This window comes from Leiobunum rupestre, chromosome 2 (assembly GCF_980474605.1).
Source record: "Leiobunum rupestre chromosome 2, qqLeiRupe1.1.hap1, whole genome shotgun sequence".
Taxonomy (NCBI): domain Eukaryota; kingdom Metazoa; phylum Arthropoda; class Arachnida; order Opiliones; family Sclerosomatidae; genus Leiobunum; species Leiobunum rupestre.
This window is the reverse complement of record NC_143385.1, coordinates 85370427-85389529: the sequence shown is the minus strand read 5'-3', so window position 1 is coordinate 85389529 and position 19103 is coordinate 85370427. Positions and strand designations below refer to the sequence as shown.

Sequence of the window (19103 nt, the reverse complement as noted above, 5' to 3'; positions counted from 1 at the left end):
CTCCACACAAAGGCAGCATGGCCGAGTGGTCTATGGCGCTGGTTTTAGGCACCAGTCTCTTCGGGGGCGCGGGTTCGAATCCCGCCGCTGTCATAATTCGATTTTGCCAGAGGTATGTTTTTAGGGGCATAGGAAAACCTTTTTACAGCATTTAGACGATATTTTAGTTAATAATAAGCTACCCGAAGGCAGTGTGGCCGAGTGGTCTATGAAGCTGGTTTTAGGCACCAGTCTCTTCGGGGGCGTGGGTTTGAATCCCGCCGCTGTCATTATTCAATTTTGCCAGAGCTATGTTTTTAAGGGCATGGGAAAACTTTTTTACAGCATTTAGATGATATTTTAGTAAATCGTAATCCACACAAAGGCAGAGTGGCCGAGTGGTCTATGGTGCTGGTTTTAGGCACCAGTCTCTTCGGGGGCGCGGGTTCGAATCCCGCCGCTGTCATAATTCTATTTTGCCAGAGGTATGTTTTTAGGGGCATGGGAAAACCTTTTTACGGCATTTAGACGATATTTTAGTTAATAATAAGCTAGACGAAGGCAGTGTGGCCGAGTGGTCTATGGCGCTGGTTTTAGGCACCAGTCTCTTCGGGGGCGCGGGTTCGAATCCCGCCGCGGTCAGTATTTAATTTTGCCAAAGCTATGTTTTTAGAGGCATGGGAAAACTTTTTTACAGCATTTAGATGATATTTTAGTTAATAGTACTCCACACAAAGGCAGCGTGGCCGAGTGGTTTATGGCGCTGGTTTTAGGCACCAGTCTCTTCGGGGGCGCGGGTTCGAATCCCGCCGCTGTCATTATTCAATTTTGCCAGAGGTATGTTTTTAGGTGCATGGGATAATCATTTTACAGCATTTTGACGATATTTTAGTTAATAGCAATCCACACGAAGGCAGTGTGGCCGAGTGGTCTATGGCGCTGGTTTTAGGCACCAGTCAGTTCGGGGACGCGGGTTCGAATACCGCCGCTGTCATAATTCAATTTCCCAGACTTATGTTTTTAGGGGCATGGGAAAAACTTTTTACAGCATTTAGACGATATTTTAGTTAATAATAAGCTACCCGGAGGCAGTGTGGCCGAGTGGTCTATGGCGCTGGTTTTAGGCACCAGTCTCTTCGGGGGCGCGGGTTCGAATCCCGCCGCTGTCATAATTCTATTTTGCCAGAGGTATGTTTTTAAGGGCATGGGAAAACTTTTTTACAGCATTTAGATGATATTTTAGTAAATCGTAATCCACACAAAGGCAGAGTGGCCGAGTGGTCTATGGCGCTGGTTTTAGGCACCAGTCTCTTCGGGGGCGCGGGTTCGAATCCCGCCGCTGTCATAATTCTATTTTGCCAGAGGTATGTTTTTAGGGGCATGGGAAAACCTTTTTACGGCATTTAGACGATATTTTAGTTAATAATAAGCTACCCGGAGGCAGTGTGGCCGAGTGGTCTATGGCGCTGGTTATAGGCACCAGTCTCTTCGGAGGCGCGGGTTCGAATCCCGCCGCTGTCAGTATTCAATTTTGCCAAAGCTATGTTTTTAGGGGCATGGGAAAATTTTTTTACAGCATTCAGATGATATTTTAGTTAATAGTACTACACACAAAGGCAGTGTGGCCGAGTGGTCTATGGCGCTGGTTTAAGGCACCAGTCTCTTCAGGGGCGCGGGATCGAATCCCGCCGCTGTCATAATTCGATTTTGCCAGAGGTAATGTTTTAGGGGCATAGGAAAACCTTTTTACAGCATTTAGACGATATTTTAGATAATAGAAATCCACATGAAGGCAGCGTGGCTGAGTGGTCTATGGCGCTGGTTTTAGGCACCAGTCTCTTCGGGGGCGCGGGTTCGAATCCCTCCACTGTCATAATTCGATTTTGCCAGACTTATGTTTTTAGGGGCATGAGAAAACCTTTTTATAACATTATGACGATATTTTAGTTAATAGTAATCCACACGAAGGCAGTGTGGCCGAGTGGTCTATGGCGCTGGTTTAAGGCACCAGTCTCTTCAGGGGCGCGGGTTTGAATCCCGCCGCTGTCATAATTCGATTTTGCCAGAGGTATGTTTTTAGGGGCATAGGAAAACCTTTTTACAGCATTTAGACAATATTTTGGTTAATAAAAATTCACATAAAGGCAACGTGGCCGAGTGGTCTATGGCGCTGGTTTTAGGCACCAGTCTCTTCGGGGGCGCGGGTTCGAATCCCGCCGCTGTCATAATTCGATTTTGCCAGAGGTATGTTTTAAGGGGCATGGGAAAACCATTTTACAGCATTTAGACGATATTTTAGTTAATAGCAATCCACACGAAGGCAGTGTGGCCGAGTGGTCTATGGCGCTGGTTTTAGGCACCAGTCAGTTCGGGGACGCGGGTTCGAATACCGCCGCTGTCATAATTCAATTTCCCAGACTTATGTTTTTAGGGGCATGGGAAAACCTTTTTACAGCATTTAGACGATATTTTAGTTAATAATAAGCTACCCGAAGGCAGTGTGGCCGAGTGGTCTATGGCGCTGGTTTAAGGCACCAGTCTCTTCAGGGGCGCGGGTTCGAATCCCGCCGCTGTCATAATTCGATTTTGCCAGAGGTAATGTTTTAGGGGCATAGGAAAACCTTTTTACAGCATTAAGACGATATTTTAGATAACAGAAATCCACATGAAGGCAGCGTGGCTGAGTGGCCTATGTCGCTGGTTTTAGGCACCAGTCTCTTCGGGGGCGCGGGTTCGATTCCCGCCGCTGTCATAATTCGATTTTGCCAGAGGTATGTTTTAAGGGGCATGGGAAAACCATTTTACTGCATTTAGACGATATTTAAATTAATAATAAACCACACGAAGGCAGTGTGGCCGCGTGTTCTTTGGCGCTGGTTTTAGGCACCAGTCTCTTCGGGGGCGCGGGTTCGAATCCCGCTGCTGTCATTATTCAATTTTGCCAGAGGTATAATTTAAGGGCCATGGGAAAACCTTTTTACAGCATTAAGACGATATTTAAATTAATAATAATCCACACGAAGGCAGTGTAGCCGAGTGGTGTATGGCGCTGGTTTTAAACACCAGTCTCTTCGGGGGCGCGGGTTCGAATCCCACTGCTGTCAGTATTCAATTTTGCCAGAGCTATGTTTTTAGGGGCATGGGAAAACTTTTTTACAGCATTTAGATGATATTTTAGTTAATAGTACTGCACACAAAGGCAGCGTGGCCGAGTGGTCTATTGCGCTGGTTTTAGGCACCAGTCTCTTCGGGTGCGGGTTCGAATCCCGCCGCTGTCATAAATCAATTTTGCCAGAGGTATGTTTTTAGGGGGATGGGAAAACCTATTTTTAGCATTTAGATGATATTTTAGTTAATAGCAATCCACACGAAGGCAGTGTAGCCGAGTGGTGTATGGCGCTGGTTTTAAACACCAGTCTCTTCGGGGGCGCGGGTTCGAATCCCACCGCTGTCAGTATTCGATTTTGTCAGAGGTATGTTTTTAGGGGCATGGGAAATCCTTTTTACAGCATTTAGGCAATATTTTAGTTAATAAAAATCCCCACGAAGGCAAGGTGGCCGAGTGGTCTATGGCGCTGATTTTAGGCACCAGTCTCTTCGGGGGCGCGGGTTTGAATCCCGCCGCTGTCATTATTCAATTTTGCCAGAGTTATGCTTTAAGGGGCATGGGAAAACCTTTTTACAGCAATAAGACGATATTTTAGATAATAGAAACCCACACGAAGGCGGCGTGGCTGAGTGGTCTATGGCGCTGGTTTTAGGCACCAGTCTCTTCGGGGGCGCGGGTTCGAATCCCTCCACTGTCATAATTCGATTTTGCCAGACTTATGTTTTTAGGGGCATGAGAAAACCTTTTTATAATATTATGACGATATTTTAGTTAATAGTTATCCACACGAAGGCAGTGTGGCCGAGTGGTCTATGGCGCTGGTTTAAGGCACCAGTCTCTTCAGGGGCGCGGGTTCGAATCCCGCCGCTGTCATAATTCGATTTTGCAAGAGGTAATGTTTAAGGGCATGGGAAAACCTTTTTACAGCATTTAGACGATATTTTAGATAATAGAAATCCACATGAAGGCAGCGTGGCTGAGTGGTCTATGGCGCTCGTTTTAGGCACCAGTCTCTTCGGGGGCGCGGGTTCGAATCCCTCCACTGTAATAATTCGATTTTGCCAGACTTATGTTTTTAGGGGCATGAGAAAACCTTTTTATAACATTATGACGATATTTTAGTTAATAGTAATCCACACGAAGGCAGTGTGGCCGAGTGGTCTATGGCGCTGGTTTAAGGCACCAGTCTCTTCAGGGGCGCGGGTTTGAATCCCGCCGCTGTCATAATTCGATTTTGCCAGAGGTATGTTTTTAGGGGCATAGGAAAACCTTTTTACAGCATTTAGACAATATTTTGGTTAATAAAAATTCACATAAAGGCAACGTGGCCGAGTGGTCTATGGCGCTGGTTTTAGGCACCAGTCTCTTCGGGGGCGCGGGTTCGAATCCCGCCGCTGTCATAATTCGATTTTGCCAGAGGTATGTTTTAAGGGGCATGGGAAAACCATTTTACAGCATTTAGACGATATTTTAGTTAATAGCAATCCACATGAAGGCAGTGTGGCCGAGTGGTCTATGGCGCTGGTTTTAGGCACCAGTCAGTTCGGGGACGCGGGTTCGAATACCGCCGCTGTCATAATTCAATTTCCCAGACTTATGTTTTTAGGGGCATGGGAAAACCTTTTTACAGCATTTAGACGATATTTTAGTTAATAATAAGCTACCCGAAGGCAGTGTGGCCGAGTGGTCTATGGCGCTGGTTTAAGGCACCAGTCTCTTCAGGGGCGCGGGTTCGAATCCCGCCGCTGTCATAATTCGATTTTGCCAGAGGTAATGTTTTAGGGGCATAGGAAAACCTTTTTACAGTATTTAGACGATATTTTAGATAAAAGAAATCCACATGAAGGCAGCGTGGCTGAGTGGCCTATGGCGCTGGTTTTAGGCACCAGTCTCTTCGGGGGCGCGGGTTCGAATCCCGCCGCTGTCATAATTCGATTTTGCCAGAGGTATGTTTTAAGGGGCATGGGAAAACCATTTTACTGCATTTAGACGATATTTAAATTAATAATAATCCACACGAAGGCAGTGTAGCCGAGTGGTGTATGGCGCTGGTTTTAAACACCAGTCTCTTCGGGGGCGCGGGTTCGAATCCCACTGCTGTCAGTATTCAATTTTGCCAGAGCTATGTTTTTAGGGGCATGGGAAAACTTTTTTACAGCATTTAGATGATATTTTAGTTAATAGTACTGCACACAAAGGCAGCGTGGCCGAGTGGTCTATTGCGCTGGTTTTAGGCACCAGTCTCTTCGGGTGCGGGTTCGAATCCCGCCGCTATCATAAATCAATTTTGCCAGAGGTATGTTTTTAGGGGGATGGGAAAACCTTTTTTTAGCATTTAGATGATATTTTAGTTAATAGTAATCCACACGAAGGCAGTGTAGCCGAGTGGTGTATGGCGCTGGTTTTAAACACCAGTCTCTTCGGGGGCGCGGGTTCGAATCGCACCGCTGTCAGTATTCGATTTTGTCAGAGGTATGTTTTTAGGGGCATGGGAAATCCTTTTTACAGCATTTAGGCAATATTTTAGTTAATAATAATCCCCACGAAGGCAAGGTGGCCGAGTGGTCTATGGCGCTGATTTTAGGCACCAGTCTCTTCGGGGGCGCGGGTTTGAATCCCGCCGCTGTCATTATTCAATTTTGCCAGAGGTATGCTTTAAGGGGCATGGGAAAACCTTTTTACAGCAATAAGACGATATTTTAGATAATAGAAACCCACACGAAGGCGGCGTGGCTGAGTGGTCTATGGCGCTGGTTTTAGGCACCAGTCTCTTCGGGGGCGCGGGTTCGAATCCCTCCACTGTCATAATTCGATTTTGCCAGACTTATGTTTTTAGGGGCATGAGAAAACCTTTTTATAACATTATGACGATATTTTAGTTAATAGTTATCCACACGAAGGCAGTGTGGCCGAGTGGTCTATGGCGCTGGTTTAAGGCACCAGTCTCTTCAGGGGCGCGGGTTCGAATACCGCCGCTGTCATAATTCGATTTTGCAAGAGGTAATGTTTTAGGGGCATGGGAAAACCTTTTTACAGCATTTAGACGATATTTTAGATAATAGAAATCCACATGAAGGCAGCGTGGCTGAGTGGTCTATGGCGCTCGTTTTAGGCACCAGTCTCTTCGGGGGCGCGGGTTCGAATCCCTCCACTGTAATAATTCGATTTTGCCAGACTTATGTTTTTAGGGGCATGAGAAAACCTTTTTATAACATTATGACGATATTTTAGTTAATAGTAATCCACACGAAGGCAGTGTGGCCGAGTGGTCTATGGCGCTGGTTTTAGGCACCAGTCTCTAAACCAGTCTCTTTGGGGGCGCGGGTTCGAATCCCGCCGCCGTCAGTATTCAATTTTGCCAAAGCTATGTTTTTAGGGGCATGGGAAAATTTTTTTACAGCATTTAGATGATATTTTAGTTAATAGTACTCCACACAAAGGCAGCGTGGCCGAGTTGTCTATGGCGCTGGTTTTAGGCAACAGTCTCTTCGGGGGCACGGGTTCGAATCCCGCCGCTGTCATAATTCGATTTTGCCAGAGGTATGTTTTTAGGTGCATGGGAAAATCATTTTACAGCATTTAGACGATATTTTAGTTAATAGCAATCCACACAAAGGCAGCGTGGCCGAGTGGTCTATTGCGCTGGTTTTAGGCACCAGTCTCTTCGGGTGCGGGTTCGAATCCCGCCGCTATCATAAATCAATTTTGCCAGAGGTATGTTTTTAGGGGGATGGGAAAACCTTTTTTTAGCATTTAGATGATATTTTAGTTAATAGTAATCCACACGAAGGCAGTGTAGCCGAGTGGTGTATGGCGCTGGTTTTAAACACCAGTCTCTTCGGGGGCGCGGGTTCGAATCGCACCGCTGTCAGTATTCGATTTTGTCAGAGGTATGTTTTTAGGGGCATGGGAAATCCTTTTTACAGCATTTAGGCAATATTTTAGTTAATAATAATCCACACGAAGGCAGTGTAGCCGAGTGGTGTATGGCGCTGGTTTTAAACACCAGTCTCTTCGGGGGCGCGGGTTCGAATCCCACTGCTGTCAGTATTCAATTTTGCCAGAGCTATGTTTTTAGGGGCATGGGAAAACTTTTTTACAGCATTTAGATGATATTTTAGTTAATAGTACTGCACACAAAGGCAGCGTGGCCGAGTGGTCTATTGCGCTGGTTTTAGGCACCAGTCTCTTCGGGTGCGGGTTCGAATCCCGCCGCTATCATAAATCAATTTTGCCAGAGGTATGTTTTTAGGGGGATGGGAAAACCTTTTTTTAGCATTTAGATGATATTTTAGTTAATAGTAATCCACACGAAGGCAGTGTAGCCGAGTGGTGTATGGCGCTGGTTTTAGGCACCAGTCTCTTCGGGGGCGCGGGTTCGAATCCCTCCACTGTCATAATTCGATTTTGCCAGACTTATGTTTTTAGGGGCATGAGAAAACCTTTTTATAACATTATGACGATATTTTAGTTAATAGTCATCCACACGAAGGCAGTGTGGCCGAGTGGTCTATGGCGCTGGTTTAAGGCACCAGTCTCTTCGGGTGCGGGTTCGAATCCCGCCGCTATCATAAATCAATTTTGCCAGAGGTATGTTTTTAGGGGGATGGGAAAACCTTTTTTTAGCATTTAGATGATATTTTAGTTAATAGTAATCCACACGAAGGCAGTGTAGCCGAGTGGTGTATGGCGCTGGTTTTAAACACCAGTCTCTTCGGGGGCGCGGGTTCGAATCCCTCCACTGTCATAATTCAATTTTGCCAGAGCTATGTTTTTAGGGGCATGGGAAAACCTTTTTATAACATTATGACGATATTTTAGTTAATAGTTATCCACACGAAGGCAGTGTGGCCGAGTGGTCTATGGCGCTGGTTTTAGGCACCAGTCTCTTCGGGTGCGGGTTCGAATCCCGCCGCTATCATAAATCAATTTTGCCAGAGGTATGTTTTTAGGGGGATGGGAAAACCTTTTTTTAGCATTTAGATGATATTTTAGTTAATAGTAATCCACACGAAGGCAGTGTAGCCGAGTGGTGTATGGCGCTGGTTTTAAACACCAGTCTCTTCGGGGGCGCGGGTTCGAATCCCTCCACTGTCATAATTCGATTTTGCCAGACTTATGTTTTTAGGGGCATGAGAAAACCTTTTTATAACATTATGACGATATTTTAGTTAATAGTTATCCACACGAAGGCAGTGTGGCCGAGTGGTCTATGGCGCTGGTTTAAGGCACCAGTCTCTTCAGGGGCGCGGGTTCGAATACCGCCGCTGTCATAATTCGATTTTGCAAGAGGTAATGTTTTAGGGGCATGGGAAAACCTTTTTACAGCATTTAGACGATATTTTAGATAATAGAAATCCACATGAAGGCAGCGTGGCTGAGTGGTCTATGGCGCTCGTTTTAGGCACCAGTCTCTTCGGGGGCGCGGGTTCGAATCCCTCCACTGTAATAATTCGATTTTGCCAGACTTATGTTTTTAGGGGCATGAGAAAACCTTTTTATAACATTATGACGATATTTTAGTTAATAGTAATCCACACGAAGGCAGTGTGGTCGAGTGGTCTATGGCACAGGTTTAAGGCACTAGTCTTTTCGGGGGCGCGGGTTCGAATCCCGCCGCCGTCAGTATTCAATTTTGCCAAAGCTATGTTTTTAGGGGCATGGGAAAATTTTTTTACAGCATTTAGATGATATTTTAGTTAATAGTACTCCACACAAAGGCAGCGTGGCCGAGTTGTCTATGGCGCTGGTTTTAGGCAACAGTCTCTTCGGGGGCGCGGGTTCGAATCCCGCCGCTGTCATAATTCGATTTTGCCAGAGGTATGTTTTTAGGTGCATGGGAAAATCATTTTACAGCATTTAGACGATATTTTAGTTAATAGCAATCCACACGAAGGCAGTGTGGCCGAGTGGTCTATGGCGTTGGTTTTAGGCACCAGTCTCTTAGGGGACGCGGGTTCGAATACCGGCGCTGTCATAATTCGATTTTGCCAGAGGTATGTTTTTAGGTGCATGGGAAAATCATTTTACAGCATTTAGACGATATTTTAGTTAATAGCAATCCACACGAAGGCAGTGTGGCCGAGTGGTCTATGGCGTTGGTTTTAGGCACCAGTCTCTTCGGGGACGCGGGTTCGAATCCCGCCGCTGTCATAATTCGATTTTGCCAGAGGTAATGTGTTAGGGGCATAGGAAAACCTTTTTACAGCATTTAGACGATATTTTAGATAATAGAAATCCACATGAAGGCAGCGTGGCTGAGTGGTCTATGGCGCTGGTTTTAGGCACCAGTCTCTTCGGGGGCGCGGGTTCGAATCCCTCCACTGTCATAATTCGATTTTGCCAGATTTTGTTTTTAGGGGCATGAGAAAACCTTTTTATAACATTATGACGATATTTTAGTTAATAGTAATCCACACGAAGGCAGTGTGGCCGAGTGGTCTATGGCGCTGGTTTAAGGCACCAGTCTCTTCAGGGGCGCGGGTTTGAATCCCGCCGCTGTCATAATTCGATTTTGCCAGAGGTATGTTTTAAGGGGCATGGGAAAACCATTTTACAGCATTTAGACGATATTTTAGTTAATACCAATCCACACGAAGGCAGTGTGGCCGAGTGGTCTATGGCGCTGGTTTTAGGCACCAGTCAGTTCGGGGACGCGGGTTCGAATACCGCCGCTGTCATAATTCAATTTCCCAGACTTATGTTTTTAGGGGCATGGGAAAACCTTTTTACAGCATTTAGACGATATTTTAGTTAATAATAAGCTCCCCGAAGGCAGTGTGGCCGAGTGGTCTATGGCGCTGGTTTAAGACACCAGTCTCTTCAGGGGCGCGGGTTCGAATCCCGCCGCTGTCATAATTCGATTTTGCTAGAGGTAATGTTTTAGGGGCATAGGAAAACCTTTTTACAGCATTTAGACGATATTTTAGATAATAGAAATCCACATGAAGGCAGCGTGGCTGAGTGGCCTATGGCGCTGGTTTTAGGCACCAGTCTCTTCGGGGGCGCGGGTTCGAATCCCGCCGCTGTCATAATTCGATTTTGCCAGAGGTATGTTTTAAGGGGCATGGGAAAACCATTTTACTGCATTTAGACGATATTTAAATTAATAATAAACCACACGAAGGCAGTGTGGCCGCGTGTTCTTTGGCGCTGGTTTTAGGCACCAGTCTCTTCGGGGGCGCGGGTTCGAATCCCGCTGCTGTCATTATTCAATTTTGCCAGAGGTATAATTTAAGGGCCATGGGAAAACCTTTTTACAGCATTAAGACGATATTTAAATTAATAATAATCCACACGAAGGCAGTGTAGCCGAGTGGTGTATGGCGCTGGTTTTAAACACCAGTCTCTTCGGGGGCGCGGGTTCGAATCCCACTGCTGTCAGTATTCAATTTTGCCAGAGCTATGTTTTTAGGGGCATGGGAAAACTTTTTAACAGCATTTAGATGATATTTTAGTTAATAGTACTGCACACAAAGGCAAGGTGGCCGAGTGGTCTATGGCGCTGATTTTAGGCACCAGTCTCTTCGGGGGCGCGGGTTTGAATCCCGCCGCTGTCATTATTCAATTTTGCCAGAGGTATGCTTTAAGGGGCATGGGAAAACCTTTTTACAGCAATAAGACGATATTTTAGATAATAGAAACCCACACGAAGGCGGCGTGGCTGAGTGGTCTATGGCGCTGGTTTTAGGCACCAGTCTCTTCGGGGGCGCGGGTTCGAATCCCTCCACTGTCATAATTCGATTTTGCCAGACTTATGTTTTTAGGGGCATGAGAAAACCTTTTTATAACATTATGACGATATTTTAGTTAATAGTTATCCACACGAAGGCAGTGTGGCCGAGTGGTCTATGGCGCTGATTTAAGGCACCAGTCTCTTCAGGGGCGCGGGTTCGAATCCCGCCGCTGTCATAATTCGATTTTGCAAGAGGTAATGTTTTAGGGGCATGGGAAAACCTTTTTACAGCATTTAGACGATATTTTAGATAATAGAAATCCACATGAAGGCAGCGTGGCTGAGTGGTCTATGGCGCTCGTTTTAGGCACCAGTCTCTTCGGGGGCGCGGGTTCGAATCCCTCCACTGTAATAATTCGATTTTGCCAGACTTATGTTTTTAGGGGCATGAGAAAACCTTTTTTTAACATTATGACGATATTTTAGTTAATAGTAATCCACACGAAGGCAGTGTGGCCGAGTGGTCTATGGCGCTGGTTTTAGGCACCAGTCTCTAAACCAGTCTCTTCGGGGGCGCGGGTTCGAATCCCGCCGCGGTCAGTATTCAATTTTGCCAAAGCTATGTTTTTAGGGGCATGGGAAAATTTTTTTACAGCATTTAGATGATATTTTAGTTAATAGTACTCCACACAAAGGCAGCGTGGCCGAGTTGTCTATGGCGCTGGTTTTAGGCAACAGTCTCTTCGGGGGCGCGGGTTCGAATCCCGCCGCTGTCATAATTCGATTTTGCCAGAGGTATGTTTTTAGGTGCATGGGAAAATCATTTTACAGCATTTAGACGATATTTTAGTTAATAGCAATCCACACGAAGGCAGTGTGGCCGAGTGGTCTATGGCGTTGGTTTTAGGCACCAGTCTCTTAGGGGACGCGGGTTCGAATACCGGCGCTGTCATAATTCGATTTTGCCAGAGGTATGTTTTTAGGTGCATGGGAAAATCATTTTACAGCATTTAGACGATATTTTAGTTAATAGCAATCCACACGAAGGCAGTGTGGCCGAGTGGTCTATGGCGTTGGTTTTAGGCACCAGTCTCTTCGGGGACGCGGGTTCGAATACCGCCGCTGTCATAATTCGATTTTGCCAGACTTATGTTTTTAGGGGCATGGGAAAACCTTTTTACAGCATTTAGACGAAATTTTAATTAATAATAAGCTACCCGAAGGCAGTGTGGCCGAGTGGTCTATGGCGCTGGTTTAAGGCACCAGTCTCTACAGGGGCGCGGGTTTGAATCCCGCCGCTGTCATAATTCGATTTTGCCAGAGGTAATGTGTTAGGGGCATAGGAAAACCTTTTTACAGCATTTAGACGATATTTTAGATAATAGAAATCCACATGAAGGCAGCGTGGCTGAGTGGTCTATGGCGCTGGTTTTAGGCACCAGTCTCTTCGGGGGCGCGGGTTCGAATCCCTCCACTGTCATAATTCGATTTTGCCAGATTTTGTTTTTAGGGGCATGAGAAAACCTTTTTATAACATTATGACGATATTTTAGTTAATAGTAATCCACACGAAGGCAGTGTGGCCGAGTGGTCTATGGCGCTGGTTTAAGGCAGCAGTCTCTTCAGGGGCGCGGGTTTGAATCCCGCCGCTGTCATAATTCGATTTTGCCAGAGGTATGTTTTTAGGGGCATAGGAAAACCTTTTTACAGCATTTAGACGATATTTTGGTTAATAAAAATTCACATAAAGGCAACGTGGCCGAGTGGTCTATGGCGCTGGTTTTAGGCACCAGTCTCTTCGGGGGCGCGGGTTCGAATCCCGCCGCTGTCATAATTCGATTTTGCCAGAGGTATGTTTTAAGGGGCATGGGAAAACCATTTTACAGCATTTAGACGATATTTTAGTTAATAGCAATCCACACGAAGGCAGTGTGGCCGAGTGGTCTATGGCGCTGGTTTTAGGCACCAGTCAGTTCGGGGACGCGGGTTCGAATACCGCCGCTGTCATAATTCAATTTCAAAGACTTATGTTTTTAGGGGCATGGGAAAACCTTTTTACAGCATTTAGACGATATTTTAGTTAATAATAAGCTACCCTAAGGCAGTGTGGCCGAGTGGTCTATGGCGCTGGTTTTAGGCACCAGTCTCTTCGGGGGCGCGGGTTCGAATCCCGCCGCTGTCAGTATTCAATTTTGCCAAAGCTATGTTTTTAGGGGCATGGGAAATTTTTTTTACAGCATTTAGATGATATTTTAGTTAATAGTACTACGCACAAAGGCAGCGTGGCCGAGTGGTCTATGGCGCTGGTTTTAGGCACCAGTCTCTTCGGGGGCGCGGGTTCGAATCCCGCCGCTGTCATTATTCAATTTTGCCAGAGGTATGTTTTTAGGTGCATGGGAAAATCATTTTACAGCATTTAGACGATATTTTAGTTAATAGCAATCCACACGAAGGCAGTGTGGCCGAGTGGTCTATGGCGTTGGTTTTAGGCACCAGTCTCTTCGGGGACGCGGGTTCGAAAACCGCCGCTGTCATAATTCGATTTTGCCAGACTTATGTTTTTAGGGGCATGGGAAAACCTTTTTACAGCATTTAGACGATATTTTAGTTAATAATAAGCTACCCGAAGGCAGTGTGGCCGAGTGGTCTATGGCGCTGGTTTAAGGCACCAGTCTCTTCAGGGGCGCGGGTTCGAATCCCGCCGCTGTCATAATTCGATTTTGCCAGAGGTAATGTTTTAGGGGCATAGGAAAACCTTTTTACAGCATTTAGACGATATTTTAGATAATAGAAATCCACTTGAAGGCAGCGTGGCTGAGTGGCCTATGGCGCTGGTTTTAGGCACCAGTCTCTTCGGGGGCGCGGGTTCGAATCCCTCCACTGTCATAATTCGATTTTGCCAGACTTATGTTTTTAGGGGCATGAGAAAACCTTTTTATAACATTATGACGATATTTTAGTTAATAGTAATCCACACGAAGGCAGTGTGGCCGAGTGGTCTATGGCTCTGGTTTAAGGCACCAGTCTCTTCAAGGGCGCGGGTTCGAATCCCGCCGCTGTCATAATTCGATTTTGCCAGAGGTATGTTTTTAGGGGCATAGGAAAACCTTTTTACAGCATTTAGACGATATTTTGGTTAATAAAAATTCACATAAAGGCAACGTGGCCGAGTGGTCTATGGCGCTGGTTTTAGGCACCAGTCTCTTCGGGGGCGCGGGTTCGAATCCCGCCGCTGTCATAATTCGATTTTGCTAGAGGTAATGTTTTAGGGGCATAGGAAAACCTTTTTACAGCATTTAGACGATATTTTAGATAATAGAAATCCACATGAAGGCAGCGTGGCTGAGTGGCCTATGGCGCTGGTTTTAGGCACCAGTCTCTTCGGGGGCGCGGGTTCGAATCCCGCCGCTGTCATAATTCGATTTTGCCAGAGGTATGTTTTAAGGGGCATGGGAAAACCATTTTACTGCATTTAGACGATATTTAAATTAATAATAAACCACACGAAGGCAGTGTGGCCGCGTGTTCTTTGGCGCTGGTTTTAGGCACCAGTCTCTTCGGGGGCGCGGGTTCGAATCCCGCTGCTGTCATTATTCAATTTTGCCAGAGGTATAATTTAAGGGCCATGGGAAAACCTTTTTACAGCATTAAGACGATATTTAAATTAATAATAATCCACACGAAGGCAGTGTAGCCGAGTGGTGTATGGCGCTGGTTTTAAACACCAGTCTCTTCGGGGGCGCGGGTTCGAATCCCACTGCTGTCAGTATTCAATTTTGCCAGAGCTATGTTTTTAGGGGCATGGGAAAACTTTTTAACAGCATTTAGATGATATTTTAGTTAATAGTACTGCACACAAAGGCAAGGTGGCCGAGTGGTCTATGGCGCTGATTTTAGGCACCAGTCTCTTCGGGGGCGCGGGTTTGAATCCCGCCGCTGTCATTATTCAATTTTGCCAGAGGTATGCTTTAAGGGGCATGGGAAAACCTTTTTACAGCAATAAGACGATATTTTAGATAATAGAAACCCACACGAAGGCGGCGTGGCTGAGTGGTCTATGGCGCTGGTTTTAGGCACCAGTCTCTTCGGGGGCGCGGGTTCGAATCCCTCCACTGTCATAATTCGATTTTGCCAGACTTATGTTTTTAGGGGCATGAGAAAACCTTTTTATAACATTATGACGATATTTTAGTTAATAGTTATCCACACGAAGGCAGTGTGGCCGAGTGGTCTATGGCGCTGATTTAAGGCACCAGTCTCTTCAGGGGCGCGGGTTCGAATCCCGCCGCTGTCATAATTCGATTTTGCAAGAGGTAATGTTTTAGGGGCATGGGAAAACCTTTTTACAGCATTTAGACGATATTTTAGATAATAGAAATCCACATGAAGGCAGCGTGGCTGAGTGGTCTATGGCGCTCGTTTTAGGCACCAGTCTCTTCGGGGGCGCGGGTTCGAATCCCTCCACTGTAATAATTCGATTTTGCCAGACTTATGTTTTTAGGGGCATGAGAAAACCTTTTTTTAACATTATGACGATATTTTAGTTAATAGTAATCCACACGAAGGCAGTGTGGCCGAGTGGTCTATGGCGCTGGTTTTAGGCACCAGTCTCTAAACCAGTCTCTTCGGGGGCGCGGGTTCGAATCCCGCCGCGGTCAGTATTCAATTTTGCCAAAGCTATGTTTTTAGGGGCATGGGAAAATTTTTTTACAGCATTTAGATGATATTTTAGTTAATAGTACTCCACACAAAGGCAGCGTGGCCGAGTTGTCTATGGCGCTGGTTTTAGGCAACAGTCTCTTCGGGGGCGCGGGTTCGAATCCCGCCGCTGTCATAATTCGATTTTGCCAGAGGTATGTTTTTAGGTGCATGGGAAAATCATTTTACAGCATTTAGACGATATTTTAGTTAATAGCAATCCACACGAAGGCAGTGTGGCCGAGTGGTCTATGGCGTTGGTTTTAGGCACCAGTCTCTTAGGGGACGCGGGTTCGAATACCGGCGCTGTCATAATTCGATTTTGCCAGAGGTATGTTTTTAGGTGCATGGGAAAATCATTTTACAGCATTTAGACGATATTTTAGTTAATAGCAATCCACACGAAGGCAGTGTGGCCGAGTGGTCTATGGCGTTGGTTTTAGGCACCAGTCTCTTCGGGGACGCGGGTTCGAATACCGCCGCTGTCATAATTCGATTTTGCCAGACTTATGTTTTTAGGGGCATGGGAAAACCTTTTTACAGCATTTAGACGAAATTTTAATTAATAATAAGCTACCCGAAGGCAGTGTGGCCGAGTGGTCTATGGCGCTGGTTTAAGGCACCAGTCTCTACAGGGGCGCGGGTTTGAATCCCGCCGCTGTCATAATTCGATTTTGCCAGAGGTAATGTGTTAGGGGCATAGGAAAACCTTTTTACAGCATTTAGACGATATTTTAGATAATAGAAATCCACATGAAGGCAGCGTGGCTGAGTGGTCTATGGCGCTGGTTTTAGGCACCAGTCTCTTCGGGGGCGCGGGTTCGAATCCCTCCACTGTCATAATTAGATTTTGCCAGATTTGGTTTTTAGGGGCATGAGAAAACCTTTTTATAACATTATGACGATATTTTAGTTAATAGTAATCCACACGAAGGCAGTGTGGCCGAGTGGTCTATGGCGCTGGTTTAAGGCACCAGTCTCTTCAGGGGCGCGGGTTTGAATCCCGCCGCTGTCATAATTCGATTTTGCCAGAGGTATGTTTTTAGGGGCATAGGAAAACCTTTTTACAGCATTTAGACGATATTTTGGTTAATAAAAATTCACATAAAGGCAACGTGGCCGAGTGGTCTATGGCGCTGGTTTTAGGCACCAGTCTCTTCGGGGGCGCGGGTTCGAATCCCGCCGCTGTCATAATTCGATTTTGCCAGAGGTATGTTTTAAGGGGCATGGGAAAACCTTTTTACAGCATTTAGACGATATTTTAGATAATAGAAATCCACATGAAGGCAGCGTGGCTGAGTGGCCTATGGCGCTGGTTTTAGGCACCAGTCTCTTCGGGGGCGCGGGTTCGAATCCCGCCGCTGTCATAATTCGATTTTGCCAGAGGTATGTTTTAAGGGGCATGGGAAAACCATTTTACTGCATTTAGACGATATTTAAATTAATAATAAACCACACGAAGGCAGTGTGGCCGCGTGTTCTTTGGCGCTGGTTTTAGGCACCAGTCTCTTCGGGGGCGCGGGTTCGAATCCCGCTGCTGTCATTATTCAATTTTGCCAGAGGTATAATTTAAGGGCCATGGGAAAACCATTTTACAGCATTTAGACGATATTTTAGTTAATAGCAATCCACACGAAGGCAGTGTGGCCGAGTGGTCTATGGCGCTGGTTTTAGGCACCAGTCAGTTCGGGGACGCGGGTTCGAATACCGCCGCTGTCATAATTCAATTTCCCAGACTTATGTTTTTAGGGGCATGGGAAAACCTTTTTACAGCATTTAGACGATATTTTAGTTAATAATAAGCTTCCCGAAGGCAGTGTGGCCGAGTGGTATATGGCGCTGGTTTAAGGCACCAGTCTCTTCAGGGGCGCGGGTTCGAATCCCGCCGCTGTCATAATTCGATTTTGCCAGAGGTAATGTTTTAGGGGCATAGGAAAACCTTTTTACAGCATTTAGACGATATTTTAGATAATAGAAATCCACATGAAGGCAGCGTGGCTGAGTGGCCTATGGCGCTGGTTTTAGGCACCAGTCTCTTCGGGGGCGCGGGTTCGAATCCCGCCGCTGTCATAATTCGATTTTGCCAGAGGTATGTTTTAAGGGGCATGGGAAAACCATTTTACTGCATTTAGACGATATTTAAATTAATAATAAACCACACGAAGGCAGTGTGGCCGCGTGTTCTTTGGCGCTGGTTTTAGGCACCAGTCTCTTCGGGGGCGCGGGTTCGAATCCCGCTGCTGTCATTATTCAATTTTGCCAGAGGTATAATTTAAGGGCCATGGGAAAAATTTTTTACAGCATTAAGACGATATTTAAATTAATAATAATCCACACGAAGGCAGTGTAGCCGAGTGGTGTATGGCGCTGGTTTTAAACACCAGTCTCTTCGGGGGCGCGGGTTCGAATCCCACTGCTGTCAGTATTCAATTTTGCCAGAGCTATGTTTTTAGGGGCATGGGAAAACTTTTTTACAGCATTTAGATGATATTTTAGTTAATAGTACTGCACACAAAGGCAGCGTGGCCGAGTGGTCTATTGCGCTGGTTTTAGGCACCAGTCTCTTCGGGTGCGGGTTCGAATCCCGCCGCTGTCATAAATCAATTTTGCCAGAGGTATGTTTTTAGGGGGATGGGAAAACCTTTTTTTAGCATTTAGATGATATTTTAGTTAATAGTAATCCACACGAAGGCAGTGTAGCCGAGTGGTGTATGGCGCTGGTTTTAAACACCAGTCTCTTCGGGGGCGCGGGTTCGAATCCCACCGCTGTCAGTATTCGATTTTGTCAGAGGTATGTTTTTAGGGGCATGGGAAATCCTTTTTACAGCATTTAGGCAATATTTTAGTTAATAATAATCCCCACGAAGGCAAGGTGGCCGAGTGGTCTATGGCGCTGATTTTAGGCACCAGTCTCTTCGGGGGCGCGGGTTTGAATCCCGCCGCTGTCATTATTCAATTTTGCCAGAGGTATGCTTTAAGGGGCATGGGAAAACCTTTTTACAGCAATAAGACGATATTTTAGATAATAGAAACCCACACGAAGGCGGAGTGGCTGAGTGGTCTATGGCGCTGGTTTTAGGCACCAGTCACTTCGGGGGCGCGGGTTCGAATCCCTCCACTGTCATAATTCGATTTTGCCAGACTTATGTTTTTAGGGGCATGAGAAAACCTTTTTATAACATTATGACGATATTTTAGTTAATAGTTATCCACACGAAGGCAGTGTGGCCGAGTGGTCTATGGCGCTGGTTTAAGGCACCAGTCTCTTCAGGGGCGCGGGTTCGAATCCCGCCGCTGTCATAATTCGATTTTGCAAGAGGTAATGTTTTAGGGGCATGGGAAAACCTTTTTACAGCATTTAGACGATATTTTAGATAATAGAAATCCACATGAAGGCAGCGTGGCTGAGTGGTCTATGGCGCTCGTTTTAGGCACCAGTCTCTTCGGGGGCGCGGGTTCGAATCCCTCCACTGTAATAATTCGATTTTGCCAGACTTATGTTTGTAGGGGCATGAGAAAACCTTTTTATAACATTATGACGATATTTTAGTTAATAGTAATCCACACGAAGGCAGTGTGGCCGAGTGGTCTATGGCGCTGGTTTTAGGCACCAGTCTCTAAACCGTTCTCTTCGGGGGCGCG

General features: G+C 46.0%; 39 non-coding genes across 39 annotated transcripts; all 39 read left to right on the top strand.

Moving 5' to 3' along the window:
• The first annotated feature begins 11 nt into the window (after positions 1–11).
• TRNAL-UAG (transfer RNA leucine (anticodon UAG)) lies at positions 12–93 on the top strand. Its single transcript has one exon. It is a non-coding gene; the product is annotated as a tRNA-Leu (tRNA).
• Positions 94–715: 622 nt separating this feature from the next.
• TRNAL-UAG (transfer RNA leucine (anticodon UAG)) lies at positions 716–797 on the top strand. Its single transcript has one exon. It is a non-coding gene; the product is annotated as a tRNA-Leu (tRNA).
• Positions 798–1066: 269 nt separating this feature from the next.
• Positions 1067–1148, top strand: TRNAL-UAG (transfer RNA leucine (anticodon UAG)). Its single transcript has one exon. It is a non-coding gene; the product is annotated as a tRNA-Leu (tRNA).
• A 94-nt stretch (positions 1149–1242) lies between these two features.
• On the top strand, positions 1243–1324 carry TRNAL-UAG (transfer RNA leucine (anticodon UAG)). Its single transcript has one exon. It is a non-coding gene; the product is annotated as a tRNA-Leu (tRNA).
• Positions 1325–1594: 270 nt separating this feature from the next.
• Positions 1595–1676, top strand: TRNAL-AAG (transfer RNA leucine (anticodon AAG)). The gene has a single exon. It is a non-coding gene; the product is annotated as a tRNA-Leu (tRNA).
• Positions 1677–1946: 270 nt separating this feature from the next.
• TRNAL-AAG (transfer RNA leucine (anticodon AAG)) lies at positions 1947–2028 on the top strand. The gene has a single exon. It is a non-coding gene; the product is annotated as a tRNA-Leu (tRNA).
• Positions 2029–2122: 94 nt separating this feature from the next.
• Positions 2123–2204, top strand: TRNAL-UAG (transfer RNA leucine (anticodon UAG)). Its single transcript has one exon. It is a non-coding gene; the product is annotated as a tRNA-Leu (tRNA).
• Positions 2205–2473: 269 nt separating this feature from the next.
• TRNAL-AAG (transfer RNA leucine (anticodon AAG)) lies at positions 2474–2555 on the top strand. Its single transcript has one exon. It is a non-coding gene; the product is annotated as a tRNA-Leu (tRNA).
• Positions 2556–3879: 1324 nt separating this feature from the next.
• On the top strand, positions 3880–3961 carry TRNAL-AAG (transfer RNA leucine (anticodon AAG)). Its single transcript has one exon. It is a non-coding gene; the product is annotated as a tRNA-Leu (tRNA).
• A 269-nt stretch (positions 3962–4230) lies between these two features.
• Positions 4231–4312, top strand: TRNAL-AAG (transfer RNA leucine (anticodon AAG)). Its single transcript has one exon. It is a non-coding gene; the product is annotated as a tRNA-Leu (tRNA).
• A 94-nt stretch (positions 4313–4406) lies between these two features.
• TRNAL-UAG (transfer RNA leucine (anticodon UAG)) lies at positions 4407–4488 on the top strand. The gene has a single exon. It is a non-coding gene; the product is annotated as a tRNA-Leu (tRNA).
• A 269-nt stretch (positions 4489–4757) lies between these two features.
• TRNAL-AAG (transfer RNA leucine (anticodon AAG)) lies at positions 4758–4839 on the top strand. Its single transcript has one exon. It is a non-coding gene; the product is annotated as a tRNA-Leu (tRNA).
• A 94-nt stretch (positions 4840–4933) lies between these two features.
• Positions 4934–5015, top strand: TRNAL-UAG (transfer RNA leucine (anticodon UAG)). The gene has a single exon. It is a non-coding gene; the product is annotated as a tRNA-Leu (tRNA).
• A 972-nt stretch (positions 5016–5987) lies between these two features.
• TRNAL-AAG (transfer RNA leucine (anticodon AAG)) lies at positions 5988–6069 on the top strand. The gene has a single exon. It is a non-coding gene; the product is annotated as a tRNA-Leu (tRNA).
• Positions 6070–6339: 270 nt separating this feature from the next.
• On the top strand, positions 6340–6433 carry TRNAL-UAG (transfer RNA leucine (anticodon UAG)). The gene is given in 2 exon segments: positions 6340–6377; positions 6390–6433. It is a non-coding gene; the product is annotated as a tRNA-Leu (tRNA).
• A 1146-nt stretch (positions 6434–7579) lies between these two features.
• Positions 7580–7659, top strand: TRNAL-AAG (transfer RNA leucine (anticodon AAG)). Its single transcript has one exon. It is a non-coding gene; the product is annotated as a tRNA-Leu (tRNA).
• Positions 7660–8279: 620 nt separating this feature from the next.
• On the top strand, positions 8280–8361 carry TRNAL-AAG (transfer RNA leucine (anticodon AAG)). Its single transcript has one exon. It is a non-coding gene; the product is annotated as a tRNA-Leu (tRNA).
• A 798-nt stretch (positions 8362–9159) lies between these two features.
• TRNAL-UAG (transfer RNA leucine (anticodon UAG)) lies at positions 9160–9241 on the top strand. Its single transcript has one exon. It is a non-coding gene; the product is annotated as a tRNA-Leu (tRNA).
• A 269-nt stretch (positions 9242–9510) lies between these two features.
• TRNAL-AAG (transfer RNA leucine (anticodon AAG)) lies at positions 9511–9592 on the top strand. Its single transcript has one exon. It is a non-coding gene; the product is annotated as a tRNA-Leu (tRNA).
• A 269-nt stretch (positions 9593–9861) lies between these two features.
• TRNAL-AAG (transfer RNA leucine (anticodon AAG)) lies at positions 9862–9943 on the top strand. The gene has a single exon. It is a non-coding gene; the product is annotated as a tRNA-Leu (tRNA).
• A 94-nt stretch (positions 9944–10037) lies between these two features.
• On the top strand, positions 10038–10119 carry TRNAL-UAG (transfer RNA leucine (anticodon UAG)). Its single transcript has one exon. It is a non-coding gene; the product is annotated as a tRNA-Leu (tRNA).
• A 798-nt stretch (positions 10120–10917) lies between these two features.
• TRNAL-AAG (transfer RNA leucine (anticodon AAG)) lies at positions 10918–10999 on the top strand. The gene has a single exon. It is a non-coding gene; the product is annotated as a tRNA-Leu (tRNA).
• Positions 11000–11985: 986 nt separating this feature from the next.
• On the top strand, positions 11986–12067 carry TRNAL-AAG (transfer RNA leucine (anticodon AAG)). The gene has a single exon. It is a non-coding gene; the product is annotated as a tRNA-Leu (tRNA).
• Positions 12068–12336: 269 nt separating this feature from the next.
• On the top strand, positions 12337–12418 carry TRNAL-AAG (transfer RNA leucine (anticodon AAG)). The gene has a single exon. It is a non-coding gene; the product is annotated as a tRNA-Leu (tRNA).
• A 94-nt stretch (positions 12419–12512) lies between these two features.
• Positions 12513–12594, top strand: TRNAL-UAG (transfer RNA leucine (anticodon UAG)). Its single transcript has one exon. It is a non-coding gene; the product is annotated as a tRNA-Leu (tRNA).
• Positions 12595–12863: 269 nt separating this feature from the next.
• Positions 12864–12945, top strand: TRNAL-UAG (transfer RNA leucine (anticodon UAG)). The gene has a single exon. It is a non-coding gene; the product is annotated as a tRNA-Leu (tRNA).
• A 94-nt stretch (positions 12946–13039) lies between these two features.
• Positions 13040–13121, top strand: TRNAL-UAG (transfer RNA leucine (anticodon UAG)). The gene has a single exon. It is a non-coding gene; the product is annotated as a tRNA-Leu (tRNA).
• Positions 13122–13391: 270 nt separating this feature from the next.
• Positions 13392–13473, top strand: TRNAL-AAG (transfer RNA leucine (anticodon AAG)). Its single transcript has one exon. It is a non-coding gene; the product is annotated as a tRNA-Leu (tRNA).
• A 270-nt stretch (positions 13474–13743) lies between these two features.
• Positions 13744–13825, top strand: TRNAL-AAG (transfer RNA leucine (anticodon AAG)). Its single transcript has one exon. It is a non-coding gene; the product is annotated as a tRNA-Leu (tRNA).
• Positions 13826–13919: 94 nt separating this feature from the next.
• TRNAL-UAG (transfer RNA leucine (anticodon UAG)) lies at positions 13920–14001 on the top strand. Its single transcript has one exon. It is a non-coding gene; the product is annotated as a tRNA-Leu (tRNA).
• Positions 14002–14095: 94 nt separating this feature from the next.
• On the top strand, positions 14096–14177 carry TRNAL-UAG (transfer RNA leucine (anticodon UAG)). The gene has a single exon. It is a non-coding gene; the product is annotated as a tRNA-Leu (tRNA).
• A 798-nt stretch (positions 14178–14975) lies between these two features.
• On the top strand, positions 14976–15057 carry TRNAL-AAG (transfer RNA leucine (anticodon AAG)). Its single transcript has one exon. It is a non-coding gene; the product is annotated as a tRNA-Leu (tRNA).
• A 986-nt stretch (positions 15058–16043) lies between these two features.
• On the top strand, positions 16044–16125 carry TRNAL-AAG (transfer RNA leucine (anticodon AAG)). The gene has a single exon. It is a non-coding gene; the product is annotated as a tRNA-Leu (tRNA).
• Positions 16126–16394: 269 nt separating this feature from the next.
• On the top strand, positions 16395–16476 carry TRNAL-AAG (transfer RNA leucine (anticodon AAG)). The gene has a single exon. It is a non-coding gene; the product is annotated as a tRNA-Leu (tRNA).
• Positions 16477–16570: 94 nt separating this feature from the next.
• Positions 16571–16652, top strand: TRNAL-UAG (transfer RNA leucine (anticodon UAG)). The gene has a single exon. It is a non-coding gene; the product is annotated as a tRNA-Leu (tRNA).
• Positions 16653–16746: 94 nt separating this feature from the next.
• On the top strand, positions 16747–16828 carry TRNAL-UAG (transfer RNA leucine (anticodon UAG)). The gene has a single exon. It is a non-coding gene; the product is annotated as a tRNA-Leu (tRNA).
• A 445-nt stretch (positions 16829–17273) lies between these two features.
• Positions 17274–17355, top strand: TRNAL-AAG (transfer RNA leucine (anticodon AAG)). Its single transcript has one exon. It is a non-coding gene; the product is annotated as a tRNA-Leu (tRNA).
• Positions 17356–17449: 94 nt separating this feature from the next.
• TRNAL-UAG (transfer RNA leucine (anticodon UAG)) lies at positions 17450–17531 on the top strand. Its single transcript has one exon. It is a non-coding gene; the product is annotated as a tRNA-Leu (tRNA).
• A 1148-nt stretch (positions 17532–18679) lies between these two features.
• Positions 18680–18761, top strand: TRNAL-AAG (transfer RNA leucine (anticodon AAG)). The gene has a single exon. It is a non-coding gene; the product is annotated as a tRNA-Leu (tRNA).
• Positions 18762–19103: the final 342 nt, after the last annotated feature.